The following is a 16,534-nucleotide window of genomic DNA, read 5'->3' as shown; positions in this document are numbered from 1 at the left end:
GGAAATGCTTCAGTGGCTCACCCCTGCGCTCTCGGTAAAATCCAAGCTGGGGGTGGAGGCTGAGGGAGTCCTGAGGGTCAAGGCCTTCCCATGCATCCCCCCCACCCCCTCATGGGCACACACTTCCCTGCTGCCTAGCCACCTGGCTACTACCTCCTTCTCATTCCATGTACATGCCACCTCCTCCGGGGAGTCTCCTGGCCAAGCCCCTGTTATGCACATGGTCACAGGCTCTAAGCTCTACAAGGACAGGACCGTGTCCATCTTGTCCTGCTCTGTGTCCCCGGGGCCCACAATAGGGCCTGGCATGCCGTACGAGTGTGCAGGGAGGGATGGGTGGTGGCTGGCCCCCAGGAACAGGTGATGGCAGTGGGGGCATGTCTGCTTCCCTTCCCGCTCCCCACCCCCTGCCGCTCCAGCCCCGGTCAGGCGGCAGGCACCGCACCCCCCCCCGCCCCCCCCGCCGCCGCCGCCGAGCCCTGGCCTGGACCGCAGACATCACAGCTCGCTGTGAAGGAACAGGCCACAGATGGCTCCTGTTCACAGGCAGGTGCCAATGCCCAGGACGCGGGCACATTTTCTTTCTGAGCAGATGGCACTGGTCCCAGTTCACCTCAGACAACGAGAACATTCTGCCTCTTGAGAGAGTGAAGAATGTCATCAGGGCAGTATGGGGAGATACTTTTGGGCAGACAGGGGCCTCCCCTGGATCTCCTTCTACCAGGAGTGTGCTCTGGGTTTTCTCCAAGTTGTGCAAGCCGCCATCAGCAGCCGGGAAGGCCAGGCCCCACAGGGACTCAGGGCCATGGGGACAGCGCCTGCCAGGCCCGAACGGGCCACGGAGGCTCTGGACCAGCGGTTCCAGCCCAAGGAGGCCTGGGCCTTTCCCAAGAGGTCCAGGCTGCACACGCTGGGAGCTCAAGCCCTTCCAGGGCACCCCAGCCACCCTCCTGTGCCCTACCTCAGACCCAGCACCACCCCTCGGACCTGTCCCCTGGCTGTCGGGTCCCAGCCAGAGCCCCAGGTGCCTCCTGGACCCCAACTCTCCCCCCTCGCCATGTATCCAGCCCAACTCCCTCCAGTCCTCACTGTGCAATGCTGGGGGTCGTGGCACAGAAAAAAGATCAGGATGGGGGTGAGGGGGCGGCCAGAACCCCACGTGGGTGTGGGGCAGGGTGCCATTTCACTTGTCTTCGTTCTCTCTGTAGCGCTGATCGGCATCCAGGAAGGCCTGGTGCTGTGGTAGCTATTTCTCACGAGACTGGGACACACATGCCTATATTTTAAGTAAAATTTTTATTTTATTTTTTATCTTTTTTTAAAGATTTTATTTATTTGAGAGAGAGAGAGACTAAGAGAGAGCACATGAGAGGGGGGAGGGTCAGAGGGAGAAGCAGACTCCCTGCCGAGCGGGGAGCCCGATGCGGGACTCGATCCCGGGACTCCAGGATCATGACCTGAGCCGAAGGCAGTCGCTTAACCGACTGAGCCACGCAGGCGCCCATAAACTTATTTTAAAATAGGTTTAGATTTACAAAAGAGTTACAAGAGAGTACAGTTTCCGAGCGCCTAGCACCCAGTGTCTACTGTTGTTACATTGCTGAGGTACTTTGCCACAATGCACGAACCAATACTGATCCATTATTAACGGAACGCCATGCTTGGTTTTCACCAAATACCTCTTTTCTGTTCCAGGATCCCATCCAGGTCACATTACATTGAGTTGTCAGGTCTCCTCTTGGCTGTGAGTGTCTCAGATTTCTCTTGTTGTTGATGACCTTGACCATTTTGAGGAGGGCTGGTAGATCCTTGGTAGAATGTCCCCGATGTTTGGTTCATACTTGGATCAGGGTGATGGGTTCAGGAGGGAGCTCACAGACGTGAAGGTCTTCTCATCACGGCCTGTCTGGGTCCGCGCTCTCCCCGGACTCTCACTGGTGACGTGAACCTCGGCCCTGGCTGGTGTGCGGCGTTCCCTCCCGCCCAGCTTCCACACTGCGCTCTGGAAGCAAGTCCCTGAGCGGCGCCCAAACTGAAGGGATGGGTAGTTACGGCCCTACTTCTTAAGCGGCTTTTACATGAATTTGTGAGGAGTGAGTTGGGCAGTCAGGGAGTCGGGGCCAGGGTCCCCAGCAAGGAAATCTGGAGTCAGGACAGCTAAGATCAAACTGCCATCCTGTTCCGCAGCTTAGACAGGACCGCGCTGACATTCTGCTTTGCAGCCCTTGCAGAAAAGACTTCTGCAAAACGTCCTAAAATAAGACAATGAACCACAAAAGCATTTGTCAATATCATGGGCAAGGGGCAGTTAGGACCTAAGCCCCCGGTTGTCAGCAAAAAAAAAAAGACCATCAGCACGTGGACATGAACCTAATACTTAGAGAGATACGTGACCAAAGCCCCGATCGGCACAACTCAGCACACCCTGATTGTTTAACATAGTTCCGCAAAAGAGCTCATAAAAACCCCTAAACTTAGAAACCCCGGGGACAACCCACTCCGGCCCCCCTCCCTTTCCGGGAGCTTTATGCTCTTGCTCAATCAACTTTGCTCTGCTGCCCACCACTCTTGGTGTGGTCTACCTCTTCACTCTTCGAAGCGGTGTGACCGAGAACCATGGGCGCTAAGGGGACACAAAATCCTGTAACAAATTCTTTGGAATTCTCCATGCAAGACATCTGTCTCTTGTATGCATTTCTCTATTTGTTCAGTTATTTACAATGGTGTAGACTCGGGGGTCAGAATCCAGTGCTCGCTTGTTAGTCAGATGGTTCCACTCTTGGTGGCTCCTGTGTCCCCTGCCATGGCCCCCATTTTGGTTTTGGAGCACTTCCTTATCTTCAGCCACAATGCTGTGTTCCTGGCTCATCTGCGGTCCTCACCTCGGCCCAGGAACAAACTCTTTTAACGAGAAGCCTGGTTCCTTCTATTGGATAATGGCATCGGGGTCCAAAGTCTGAGGGTGGGGCATGCTTGCTGCCGCTGACAGGGCCTCCCAGGGCCGAGTGGAGCTCAGAGATCCGTCTGTGCACTGTGCCCACGATGCACTGATCTAGAGCTATTTCTGCAACGTCGATCAGCCTCCAGGTTAACATCGGGACCCGTGGAAGGGCACAGACTTTCTTTACATCTCAGCTACCCTGGGGCAGTAGGATCGAGTCCGGGGCAGGTGATGTGTGAAATCTTTTTTTGTCCTTTTTTATTTCTTCCTATGAGGTCAAGGTAAACTTTGTGTAAGCTAACCATCGTCTTCCAGTGGGGCGTGGGTTTCCCCCCCGAGGACGCAGGGCGATATCTGCAGACATCTTTGGTTGTTACAACGGGCAGAGGAGTGGTTACCGGCCTCTGGCGGGTAGAGGCCAGGGACGCTGCCAGGCGCCCCACAGTCCAGCCCCAAGTAGCAACAGTGCCAACAGTGGAGAAGCACGGGGCCGGGACACAGAGGGGAGGGAGCACGGGGGCCCGTTTCACTCTGCGGGCTGTCTTCCCGCTCCCCCCACCCGAGGGGGAGCACGAGTGCGCAGAAGTCACTTCTGACCTGCCACACGGTTCGGAGTTCTCCTTTACAGCTTTCCTCTCCCACTGGAAGGAAAGGCCTCTCGGAAGGGATTCCTGCCTCTCTTGCGTGCCCGTGGCTGAACGGGTGGTGAGGAGGAGGAGGCCAGAGTAGGCAGAAGCCACAAGAAGGAAGGTCGGCCTTGGCAAGGACGGTCACGTTGTTCTCCCGAGAGACAGGAGGAAAGGCTATGGGCCAGAGAAGTGGGAGGCGGTCGGCATTACGACCGTGCTGGGGGTGGGGCGCACTCAGAAGGGGAGAGGGCTAGGGGTGCCTGGCCACAGAATTGGACCAGGAGGCCCATTATCTCCCACCCCTCTGACACCATCTCCAAAGCCACCGACTCTGAGCCTTCCCTGCGGCATGTGCTGTCTGGTAGCCAAGGCCCCGTTCTTCATTCCTCTCCCTCTCTCTCTCTCTCTCTCTCTCTCGGCCGCTCACGGCCCTTGGCCTCCTCGTCCCACTTGCCAGGCCCTTTACAGCTGGTAGGTCGCCGGCAGGGGCCACACACGCCTGGCTGGCAGAACTCTGGAGCAGGCAGAGTGGCCAGTGGCCCGAGTGCGTCACTAGGAACCCCCCGCCCCCCCAGCACGAAGCCACTGCGGACCTGGCGCCTTCCCTGCAGAGCCGGGCACCAGAGGCCCCTCAGTGCCCCCCTTCCCCCGCCCGTGGAGCCAGGCCAGACCCTGCGGAGGTTCCCGAATGGGCCCCGAGGGGGGGTCCTCAAGCCCAGAGAATCCCGCGTCCACTCTGCAGGATGCTGCTGTGATGGGGCAGGTTGGCCAGCTTTGCCGGGGATCGTGTTTGAGAAAGCTCGTCTCCCTGACGGCGAGGCGGCTCCACCTGTGAGGCTGCTCTCAATAGACTCGGGGACGCCCCTCACTCCCGTGCCTGTCCCAGGCCTGTCCCGTGCACCGTCGGGAGGCCACTCTGCACTTGGGACACTCCTTCAGTTGCCCCTTTCATGCCTGTCTGAATCCTTCTGCGCTGTCCGTCCGTCCGTCCACCCGGCCAGCAATTCCGGGGCCTCACGGCCTGCTCTGTGGGGAGTGGAGAGAGACAGCCCCTGCCGTGTGGGGTTCAGTCCGCTGGGGAAGCCAGGCGTTCAGCCAGTACGTTCCGTGTGATGGTAAGTGCCGTGAAGGCAAGCCCCCGCCATAATCAGGGAGAGGCCGGGGGGCACCCGGCTCGGCCTCGGGGGAGGCGCGGGGGCGTCCTGAGAAGCCCCGTGAGCAGCCGCTGGGAGCTCGAGGGAAACAGAGCGAAGGCAAGGGAGCCGCGGCCCCACGCCGGCCTCGGGACATGGGCGCGGGGCGAGCAGGGAGGGCTCTGCGGAGAATGAACAGAGAGAAAGACATTCACTCTACTCAAGCTCACACATTTATTAGGCACCGACTGCACACCACAGGAGAAGACCAAGCTGGAGAACATAATCCTCAGGGCAGCTCTGGCCCTCCTCCCAGGAGCCCAGGGACTAGAAGAGGTGGCAGCAAACGTTCCCAGCCCGGGGACCGAGGCGACGGGGGCCGCGGCGCCAGTGACAGCTGGGTGGCAGGGGGCTCCCTGCAGGTGGGAAGCCAAGGTGAGAGTGAGGAAGACCCCCAGGAGAGGAAGAGCAGGTCCAGGGGCAGGGCTTCAGGTGGCTCTGGGCCAAACAGCGTCTGGGGCATTTGGGAGCAATGCAGGTGGTCGAGGCCAAGCCCAGAGGGTGGGTTGCACTCCAGGTGGCCACTGGAGGCCTGGGGCAGAAGAACAGTATGGTCAGTGGCCGCTGGCTACCACGTCGGGGGCTCGCCGGTGGAGTGGGGGCCTCTGTGGGGGGCAGGCGGACGACGTGGCCTTTCCCTTGTCAGGTTCCCGGTGTCCCGCCTCCTGACGGCACAGCCCGAGGGTACAGCGCTCCTCAGAGCCCTTCAGGAAAGCCTCCACCCAACCCTCTGAATCGAGCACAACAGGATTGGGGGGGGCCCTCCGGAAGAGCCCTTCATCATCACCCCCACACAAGGCTGTGCCTCACGCACCCCCCCACCCTCCCTGATTTCATAATGTGGCCCAGGGTCTCCTGTCACCCCTCCCAGCCCAGCCCCACATGGGGACCTAGGGTGGCCGCAGGTGGACGGAGACATCACACGACACCGATGGCCCCTCTCTGCACCCCAAGGGCTTAGGCCACCAGAAATCACGCACCTCCCCTGGTGGAGCCCGTTCAAACACGCACACTGAGACCTGCCTTCCGACCCCCGGCTCCCTTCCCAGTTCAAAGGCAGCGCTGTTTACTTTGAAGAAACGGCCTTTGAACGTGGGTTTGCTGGGGCCTTGGCGGCAGGCTCTGAGCGCCATGGAAAAGAACTTCATCACAGCTCTGTCACGGCCTCACGCGCTGACAGCCGGCCTCAACAGTTCATCTTCTGAAGGCTTCTCCCTGAAGGTTCTGTCGCTGCCTTGATTTGAGTGGTGGGTGCGTGCTCACGATGTTGTTCTGAGCGGGGCCCCAGGAGAAGAGTCTACGAACAATTGCCTAACTCGAGTGTTGCAACGATGGAGAGCCCCTGCCTTGTTCTGAACAAAAGCTGCAAATCAAAAAGGAGCCGTCAGCTCTCTCCTAAGCAAAGCAGGAGGCTGGTCCTTCATGGTGGGGGAGAACCATGGGGGCGCCACCGCCTTGCGCCCCCGTGTCCTCCTCCAGGGCTGACCGCCTCGGTGCGGGTCTGCACATCTAACTTTGGAGATTCTAGGTGGATGGCACTGGCGGATGAGGAGTGTCTGCAGAAGCCTGGACGTTCTGCCTGGAACATTCGCTGTGGCGTAGAGAAGAGAGTGAGAAAATGATAAAAGCAACCAGGGGCGGGGCCCAGCGTCCAGCCTTCTCCTCAGGGGGCAGAAGGCCACAAACCTCACAGCCCGGCGCCCCAGACAAGCAGGGACTGGGGAGACAAACCCGTGGCCGCCTCCGCCGAGGTCACCGCATTCCACATTTATTATGCAGCAGTACAAAGTGTTTGCTCGGTGGATGTTCCGTTATTAATTTTTTTTTTTAACAACAGATGGTCTGGAGTTTCCCGCTTTCACCTGATGTGGCTTGGCAGTAAACTGGTACAGTAAATCCTCCCATTTCAGGTGGCGATGGGCAGTGGGGTTACCACTGTGAATTAATCAGGCCACCTTACAGAAGCCCGGTGGTGAACCCAAAGTAAGCTCCGACAAGGTGTTTGTACGGGGCCACCGTGCTGGGCCTGCAGTCCAAGCTAAAACGGACTCATCTCCCAACCGACATCTGCAAAGAACGCAGCAAAGAAGCCTTTAAGAACAAGGGAGTTCCGGCAGAAGGTGAAGAGGAGTCTTTTCCTCCTAAGACCTTGTTTGCACAAATCTATGTTTTTAGCAAACCTCTTCTCCAGGGAGCAAGGGTAAGGTCCCCCTGCAAAGAGGCTGAAGCATGAAGAGTCCAATCAGGGAGGTGCCATCAACGAGGCTCCGCGGGGCCACACATGGAGGTGCCACCAGGGACGCCGCTGCTGGAGGCCCCGAGGACGCCTGAGAGCAGACCCGCCTGGGACAGAAAGAAAGAGGAAGAGGGGAGGGGCTGACAGGATACCCAAAGGCAGACAAGTGCGCACACACCACAACAACCCAAGGTCATGTGTGGGTGGCTCTTGTACTTGATCTCTTTCTCCCGACGGCCAGAAGAACCATCAGTGCAACTTGCATTTGTGGGCAATCTTTAGACTGTTGTCTGTTGTTGATTTCAGAGAGAAGGAGTGATGGTTTTGGAAATGTGGCCCCTTTTCTGATGAGACAGAATGGGCTGTTAATGAAACCTGCTGGGAGTCACAATCTCCAAGGCCTTCTTGTGCCCACAGCCGACTTCAGAGCCTCGGCCAGCCAAGAGCAGAGCACACGGAGACAAGCTCACAGAAACCTTCTCTGAATCTCTCTGGTTGGGAAAGGAGGAAGGAGACAGAACTATGGCGGTCCTGTTGATCGTGCGGAGCAGGGACAGAGGCTAGGGAACACAGGAAGAAACGAGGTGGCTGAATTCGTGGTCTCGCTCACCACTGAACGACTGCGCCGATGGAAACCCATCATCTCTGTACCCAACTGTCATCCCAGACAAGGAAACCCATGCAGATGCCATCACTTACCCAGGGCCATACACACGGCCAGGTCCAGAGCAGGTCCAAGAGGTGCCCCAGGCCAAGGGGACCAGAGGAACCCCCACCCCAGGGACTCTCCTGAGAAAGGGGGCATGGAGAGCACCAGCGACATCATTACTGCAGCTGCGCCATCTAGTGGTGAGGGACTGGGGCACTTTGTGCCTCGGTCCGAGCCCCCAAGAGCACCCAGAGAGAGGAAGACAAAGGGCAGGGCTCCAAGCGAACCTGGGGGTGTCCAGAAGACCTTTTCACGGTGTCCCCACAATGAGCAATGGCCACCCACACACCCCACCTAGTTGACCGTTTTCATCAGGGGTGTGAGGAGTGACTTCAGGCACTGACCTCTCAAGCCTCACTGTCCTCACCTTTCAGAAAGTTAAAATGGGAAGACTCAGGACACCGCATCTGCAGGTCCTACTGCTCCTTCCAGTAGTGCAGGTGAGAGGAAAGGCCCTGCTGGAAATCGTGTAAATGCTTACACACGGGTGTCTGCCCTCAGCCTGCCCTCTCTTGGCTGGTCTTCCCAACAGTCACATTCCACCCCGGTCAGCTCTCCAAGGCCACCCCGCCCTGAGGCCATGTCTGCTCCAGGCTGGAAGGAACCAGCTCTGACCATAGGCTGACGAATATTCCAAAGTACCAGACACCCTCCTCTCTGCTGTCAAGAAAGAGGTCTCCGAGGGAAAGCCTCCCCCAAGACTTGGACCACCTCAGGAAGCAGACCCGCTCAGCAGACCCTGAGCAAATCAGAGTGACCTCTGACCTCTAGCACATCCACAGGCAAGTGCTGCGAGTCTCCCAAATGCATCTCAAACATAGTCATCATCACCACTGACGCATCCAGCCGGTCTCCCAGCCGCTCCTCTTGCCTCTGGCAACCCCTCTTCCGCAGGGTAGCAGAGAGGTTAGCAGAGAGGGTGCTGGAGATTGTGGGTTCAGACCATGGCTGAGACCCCTCAGTGCTTCCATGGCCCTAGTCCAGCCCCACTCCCCTCCCTCTCACTCCTGCAGCCAGGCTGGCCTCCCTGTCCCTAGAGCCCACAGCCAGCTTTTCCCACCCCAGGCCCTTCCCCCAGCTTGCGACGTGGTGGGCTCCTGACTCAGCCCAAGCATCACCTCTGACTCCTCCCCGGAGCCCGCCCCCCACCCCCATCTCCAAGCAGCATTCACAGACAGCGGTTTAGAAGGTGGGCTCTGGAGTTCGAATCCAGACTCTACCACTGTCCAGCTGTACGGCCTTGCACAGGTTATTTGACCTGTGTGCCTCAGTTTCCCTGTAAAGTCGCTGTGAAGATTAAATGAATTAATGATTTCCCTAATGCCTAGGATATGGGAGGCACCATGAGACATATCCAATAAAGGAGCAGACAAGTCAGGAAGAAGGGCCTCTCCGAGTTTGAGGCCGGTTGTGTGTAAACAGCCAACCCTACCGAGTGTTTCTCCCACAGAAGACTTAGTTCTTCAAAGGAGGAGGGGTCTCCCAAGCCCTCACACAGGTGGTCCTGAAGGCCCAGCTGCGTCACTGCCACCAAGCATTCTTCCCAGGGGCCTGGAGAAGCAAGAGGCTCTGCACAGCAAGAGGGATCAAGCCGAGGGCTGCCTGCCCCCAGCCGAGGGCCCCAAGAGCCCCCTGAGCAACCCCCCCCCCACCCCTCCTGCCTTCCTTCCCCAGGCAGAGAAGCCGCCTCCAGGACCCAGACCCGCCCTGGCCTCCCCGAGCCTCCCCGAGCTCCATCCTATGGCTGAGAGGCCCGGCGCACAGGGATGTTGGCATCGCCACAGAAAGCGCCCTCACCCTGTTGTGTTTCTACTCAGGTTACCGAGGGACCACAGGGAGGGAAACGGGCAGCCAGGCGGCCTCCGGGGGCCTGACAGAGGCCCTCGTGAAAGCTCGCTGCCCCCTTCCTTCACCTCCCCCTTCCCAGGCCAGGCCACTCAGTGCTCTTCCCCGAGCCCAGGTCTCCCAAGACCAATGGCATGGAAAGTCAAGGAGGCCCCAGCCAGCAATTCGGTGGCTAATTCTGACAGCCCTCGCCCCTTCTGAGATAATAATAGGTCCACTTCACTGAACAGAGAGCAAGTGCAAATGCCTACAGAGGCCAGGCCCTGCTCAGAGATGAGTGACGGGGCCAGATGGCAGCGGGCGCGGTGGTGGTCTGCAGCTCGCCGACAGGGGGCAGTCACCCCTCGGTGACGATTGCTTGTGGACAGGCCCCGGACAGCTAGAGGCTTCGGAGTGTGGGCCTGGAGAATTAACTCTCCAAAACTTTTGGTAGTATCTCCTAATATCTAAACACTGGGGGCTATCATAATTCAGACTTAAAAAAAACGATCCTGTGCGGTTGAAACACAACCTGTTTCTGGGTGGGATAAGCCTGGAGGGCAGTTTCCAGCTCTGCTCCATAACGGTGGTTTTCCACAGATTAGTTTTTGCTAGTCGTAACAGCGGCCACCGTTTTCGGGACTTGTTTCTGAGCGTCTGGAGCGGGTTGTCTAGTTTAATCCTCCAGGAGCCCAGGTCCCCTTCCTTGTAAGTCAGGAAACCAATTCAGCAGATAAATGAGTCGCCCCAAGGGTGTGGGGCAGACAGTGGGGTGCTGAGGTTGGTGCTCAGGTCTGTTTGATACCAAAACGGGGGACCTGAACCACCAGGTTTATTCCGCCGCCCGTTCCTGTGAGCGAGGGGGCTCGACCCTGCTGACCTCTCCACTCCAGACTTGTCCTTGGCGTTTCCACACATTTCCATCTGCCCCTGCCCCCGCCCGCTGGCGCCTACCGCTTACTCAAATGACCCTCCTGCTACCTCTTCACTGAACTTCACATGCTGGGCTTCTTCCCAGGCACTAATCCTACCCAGCTCTCCTGACCATATCTAGCCATGGTACTGTGTCCTCCAAATCCCCCTGCCCCTCGAACCTGCTGCCAACTGAGCTTCCATTTGGCCTGTGACATTTAAAAAATATCTGTCCAGCCTTGGCATATAGAACCCAATACTCCCAGCTGTTTAAATACCACTGCCTCATTCGGCCCGCACATGCCTCTGTTTCCGGTAAAAGCGTAAGCTGACCCAGAACACTGGGCCGCCCGAACCCTCTATTCCAATCACGCCAATCTTAATTTGGCTCCTTCGTCAAGTGTGCTGTCCACTTGAGCCCATTCTTGACCCTACAAGGAGAAGACAGGCGCAGGCTTGGGGGGCTTTGAGCGGCAGGGCAAGGTGTGGGCCATCTGTGTGCCCATGACACGGGAGCACATGCCTGGAGCATGGTGTGATGTCCGCCACAGCTGTCCCTCTCCTCTCCCTGGCTTCCGACCCCAATGGGCCCCATGGCCCTGCTATTAATATAGTGCAAAGAGGCCCAGCAGCTGGCCGTGGCAAAATCTTTCCACACGGACAGTGACGACTGACATCACACTGATTTGGGCTCTGTACGTTCCAAATGTGCATTCTTTTAGAAAGAGCATAGCTGAAATTTGCCTGGCCACTGAAAAGGTCTCTACGTTGTTTTGGGAATTGGGAAAATCTCCAGCGAGCAATCTGGGGGCCTTTGAAAGGGGACCCAGAAGACGGGTGGTGGCTTTAGGAGACTCCTAGGGCTCACAGGGGTTAGAGTCTACTCCCCTAGCGAGGGTGCCCCAGATCTGTGCAGTGACTAAGTGTCTCACGGGGAGGAGGAGGGGAGGGCAGCATCAGTTACCTGACTTGCTCTCCTTGCGGGGAGGGGGTGGCTTCAACAGACACCCAAAAGAGCCCAGAAAGAGCAGCATGAAACAGTATGATTTCTGGGACACGCCTTAAAAAAGACACCCGAAGAAGTAGGGGTAAAAGAGGGAGAAAGCACTGATGGGCTAGTACAGCTGTGCTGGGGGCCCGGGGTCGCGTCTCCGCCTCAGTACGCCGGGAAACTTCCACAACGTCAAGTTTAAACTTATGCATGTGAAAAAAGATTCAACAAAAATTCAACAAAACTTGAATTCAATATTCAAAAATACTCACAATATACATGTGAAAAAAAAAATCAACAAATTGCTGAGAACCTAGCGTGTGCTAGGAACCCTTCTTGATTTGTTCAAAATAAAGACGGGTGAGCAGAGCCCTGGCGTCTGGTCAGCAACGGCCTGGCCTGAAAACCACCTCCTTTGGCCACAGCACAACGGGTCCCCTCCCCAGATGCCCTGGATTTGTTTCAACTGTCCCATTCCATTGACCCATGGAGACGGCCTCAACACATACTTTTTAAATTTAGTGTTTAAAAATACACAACGAGCCAACCCAAGCAAGATGCAGCGGCTAACTTCATATACTCGAATGCCTCTCCCCCTCGAATGCCTCTCCCCCCGTCCTCACCCACCTTCTCCGCCAGAGTAACAGAGTAACAAATCCCTAGTTTATCGTATGCTTTCGGGGGAATGTGTTCCTTCTATCATGTATGTATTGGCTTCGTTCTGCTGGCTTTTGACCTGAATGAAAAGCGTATCCCACCACACTTCTGAAGGCGTATTTTTAGGCACAGGCCCTTTTCTGGCATCCAATCAAGAACCAAGCGCATGATGGGAGAAAAGACCCACCTCCCCCCACCCAAATCCCCAGAAAAGCCCAGCGTGAGAGGAGAGGCCTCTGCTCAAAGTGGGGAGTGGGTGGGCCCCGCGAGCCGTGCCAGCAGGAAGTAGAAGGTGGCTGAGCTCACGCTCCTGTTGTTTGGGACAGAGCTCTGCTGAGGCCAAGGGCATGGGTTAAAGCCTCACTGATAAGCCTGTTTCTTGGCTGCGTCTGCAAACAAAAACATGTGAAGTGACGGCAAATGTCATGGTAAAGGCAGATCAAGACAACTACATCTGTCGATTTATTATTAGAAGGCAAATGTCATGGAAAGAAAATATGCCCCAAGTAATTTAGTCCTGTGCAAACTCACCAGGCTTCAGCTGGTTGGAACCAGAATCCTTCCCAGCACTCCTCAGCTAAGAGTTGCCTCACTAGATCCTGGGTTCAAAATCGAATTTGTCCCCCCTTGATGGTAAATATCTGTTGTTGTGGGAGACAAGAATATGCTCCACAGCACAGGAAGACCACCTGTCAGGACATCTTTTCTACGGTCCAGACGAGTGCTCTCCTAGGGGGGTGAACAGACTTGGCCCCTCGCCGTCTGTTGGGGAGAGGACAGTGCTGCACCCAACCAAGATGGTGCCCAAGACGATTCCAAGGGGCCAAGGGCCAACACTGCCCATTTTAAGAGCTATGCATTTATCTTCTTGTGTATTTAAAAAATTCTTAGCCAGAAGCCAGTGATAATGGTACAATTTTCCTTTAGAACTAAATTCAGTTACATAAATACAGCAAGTTGATTTAAAGAAAACCGTGAAGTGCCGCGAGAGTGTGGGAATATGGCAAAAATCATCTAGCTAGTATGGAAATAACTGAAGTTTGAGCAAAAATCTCAATTCTTTCTAAGGAACTGTAAAATATTTTCTAATTTCTATAGTGCTTTTGAGCTCAGAAAGTTTTGACTACATTCTCTGCCTAAAAACGGCCATTCCATCCACACCCCAGGCCAGCCGCCTCCAACCTTCTCTGTTCCAAGCCGTGTGCTGTGGGGCATTTCCGATGGCTCTGCTGGAAGGGGTGCACTGGGCCCCCAGCATGGTGTGCATGAGAGGGGGAAGGAGGAGCCCAGAGTCCCCTCCACTGATGCTGAGCAGAGCCCCCGGTGGTCATGCACCTCAGGTCTCCGGTCAGGAACCCCCAGGAAAGGCCTCAGAGAAAGTTCCTGTTCTCTTTCTCCCAAGTTTGCTCTCTTCCTAAAGTTTCCACAATGACTTCAGAAACACTGATCAGCACATTTCCCTTTCCAGACAGATAGCTCACCCAATTTAACAAGTGCTCCTAATGGCGGACCTTTCTTCAGACAGAAGTCTATTTTAAAACTAGTCAGAGATGGGAAGTTACTCTTTTAAACATGCTAAAAATAATAGTACTGTGAATCATATTATTTCCTAATTTTATTTATATACAACTACAATGTTATAATTATATTATTAATAATAGATTAATATTACTCTTAAGGAAAAGCTAGTACGCCCATACAACCCAGTTTGCAGGAAAGCCCTACTTTACCCGTCATCCCAGAAACCCCTCCAGTTAACGCGGCCTCTCACACTCAAAAACGTCCCAGCTGGATGACAAATTATACAGGAACCCTGGTAGACACCGTGACCAACTCGTCTATGCCTGCGAGGAGCGCAGGGGACAGGGTTCCCAATCTCAAAGGTTGGACAGCATTCTTTCAATTGTGGCCATTCCCAATTTAAACTGTCTAGATAGGGGATTAGGAGAGGAGGTCTACCATGGGGGTTCAGAATGATCAAAAGATCAGAGCACTGCTCATAGTTCTCGAGGGGCCACCAGCAAGAGAAGTCTGCCAATGCTGTGTCTCTAAAGGCTCAGTGCCCTTCATAAGCACTTGAACAGCGCAGAGCCCGTACGCTGGCCTCTGGTCTAGTTTCTCTCAGCGCGGTCTCCCCCCACCCCCCTTTGTGGCAAGTCTCAGAAATGTATTTCACTAAAGTTTAACTTTTCTTCCTGACCAGTCAGAACCAAGGTCATGCCCCTTAGGAAAACAGCACCAGGGCCTGGCTCCCAGCTCGCGGGGGTCTGGGCCCAACACTGGTGCCTCTGCTCTCTTGGCGAGAGCAACGGGGTGGTGTGAGAAGGTGGGGGACACACACACTGCCGTGGGGACTGGTAGGCTTGTACTGGAGGGCAACTGAGTCAAAGCACGTGTCTCCCTGTGACCTCACGTAAGACTGACCCCAGACAAACCATTGTAAATGCATACACAGAAGTATGTGCCAGGACAGGGGACCAAGGAGAAAGAGCCAGAATGTACACCAACAGGGAAAGGACTATTGATAGTCTTCTATTGGAACCATAGATGATGGGGTGACGACTGAAAAGAACAAAGGAGATCTTAGGTGAACCAACATACAAGGGTCTCCAAGATAACACTGCCAAGCGAAAAGGCTGCAAAGTGACAGAAACACTACTTTTGTTAAAAAAAAAAAAAAAGACATTTTTTGGGGGGTGTGTGGGGGGGTTCAGTTGTTTAAGCATCTGACTCTTGATCTCAGCTCAGGTCTTGATCTCAGGGCATGGATTCAAGCCCCTCACTGGGCTCCACCCTGGGCATGGAGCCAGGAAGGAAGGAAGGAAGGGAGGAAGGGAGGAAGGGAGGAAGGAAGAGGAAGGGAGACATTTTTCTATGGAAACGGGTCATTCTGTGTGAAGTTGGTAGCCTCGGGGGAATGTGAGAGGTGGGCTATGGAGACTATGGCTGGTGGAGGGCCATTAAAGCAGACTTTTTTTTTACTGACTTTTTATGTAATGTATCCAATTCATGTATGCCACATACAATTAAACACTGCATTTTTTTAAATTAACATCTAGGAGAAGCTGCTGGGACATCACAGGTTTCACAGAGTAGGCATCTTGAAAAAGAGTCTTGAGAAAAACAGATTTGCCTTTCTTGTACCTAATCCGCATATTCTGGGGACCAGCTTTAAATAATGACTGGTGCTTTGGGCCTTGACTGGATTTTTGAATAACCAGTAGAAAAAGAGTGTCACCAAATGCTCTTAGCTTTAACCTTGCCCAAGTCCTTCCTGGCTGCCGTGTGGACCCTGCCAGGCCTGAGTATTAAGGGCATGGTATAGTTCTATTTCCAGCTTCCAAACCACTTTCAGCCAGCTCTTGATTTGCTCTTTCTTTAATAAGGAGCCGGCAGAATGTCAGTTCTAAAGTGATCAAGAGAAGAATGTGAAGCTGTGAGCTGTCCGTTTGGATGCTGACAAAAAATAGATCTGATATCAAGAGGGTTGACATCTGAGCCCTCGGTTCGCGTTCCCTCTCTCCATGAAGACAGTCCACTTGGTGTGGGGCGAAGGGACTGAAGTAGGACTGAAGCTTCCCCTCCCCAAGGGCTTCGGCCCCAAACCAGCCGACCTGCCCTCTCAGAGCCTCAGGCTCCTCACCTGAACCACGGAGGGACTATGACACCATCACCAGTCCCTTCCATCCACAATGACTTTGGCTGGAAACTCAGCTTGGTGGGCCTCTCCTGTATGGCCCTTCCAAGACTCTTCTGCTGCCACCAGAGCCCCTTCGTCAGGCTCTAGACCCCCTCCCACTGCCCTTCTGCCTCACTCCTTCTCACGGGTCGTGCAGGCGCTTCTAACTCAGCGAGTCAGGGACAGAACTCACCCCACTCCACACGGCAGAAGTCAAGGTCTGCCAGCCGCCCCTGCACCCTCTCCACCCCCACCCCTTCTGCAGCTCAGCAAAAGCTACTGACTTCCCTCCCTCACACGGCCCATTCCCTGATTCCATGTTGCCGCCAAGCCCTGCTTCGTCGACGGCCCAGACGACTCTCAAGGTCACTCTCACTACCACCAGTTTTATGTATTTCTAGAACGACCTTCCTGAGACCCAACTACTCCCATCATCTCTGGCTTCCCTTCAAATTCTAGCCCCTAGCCCACGGCCAGAGAGATTTGTGCAGCAGACAGCTTGGTGGCAGCACCTGCCAGCCACCAGGACAACGGCTTCCCACTGTCCTGAGGGTGTTCAAGACACACGACTGTATTTTGTCCCGACAGAGGCCCTACCTGGCAGCCCTGGGCCAGCCCTCTGACTCACTTCGCTCCGTACCTCAGGTTCTGCTGACCTTCTGCCAGTTCCCTTAATACATTCAGTCCCTTCCAGCAGAGGGCCCGCGAACATGCTATTCCTGCACCGGGACCTGCGCCACCCCTGCCACCCACCACATGCCCA

At 55.4% G+C, this 16,534-nt stretch overlaps 1 long non-coding RNA gene across 2 annotated transcripts in view; it reads right to left on the bottom strand.

Moving 5' to 3' along the window:
* Window positions 1-1,071: 1,071 nt before the first annotated feature.
* The window catches only part of LOC115944143 (uncharacterized), a 36,470-nt gene continuing 21,007 nt past the window's right edge, over window positions 1,072-16,534 (bottom strand). Inside the window, exon 4 of one of the 2 annotated variants that reach the window (XR_014149027.1) lies at window positions 1,072-2,252. This is a non-coding gene — a long non-coding RNA (uncharacterized LOC115944143). Of the gene's footprint in view, window positions 2,253-4,913; window positions 6,355-16,534 lie in introns of those variants that run through there. The other variant, XR_014149028.1, reaches the window with a different exon arrangement.

The sequence above is a fragment of the Leptonychotes weddellii genome, chromosome 10 (genome assembly GCF_054177405.1).
Source record: "Leptonychotes weddellii isolate Sample4059 chromosome 10, ASM5417740v2, whole genome shotgun sequence".
In the NCBI taxonomy this organism is placed as follows: domain Eukaryota; kingdom Metazoa; phylum Chordata; class Mammalia; order Carnivora; family Phocidae; genus Leptonychotes; species Leptonychotes weddellii.
The sequence above is the reverse complement of the archived record's forward strand: the minus strand, read 5'-3'. Positions and strand labels throughout refer to the sequence as shown.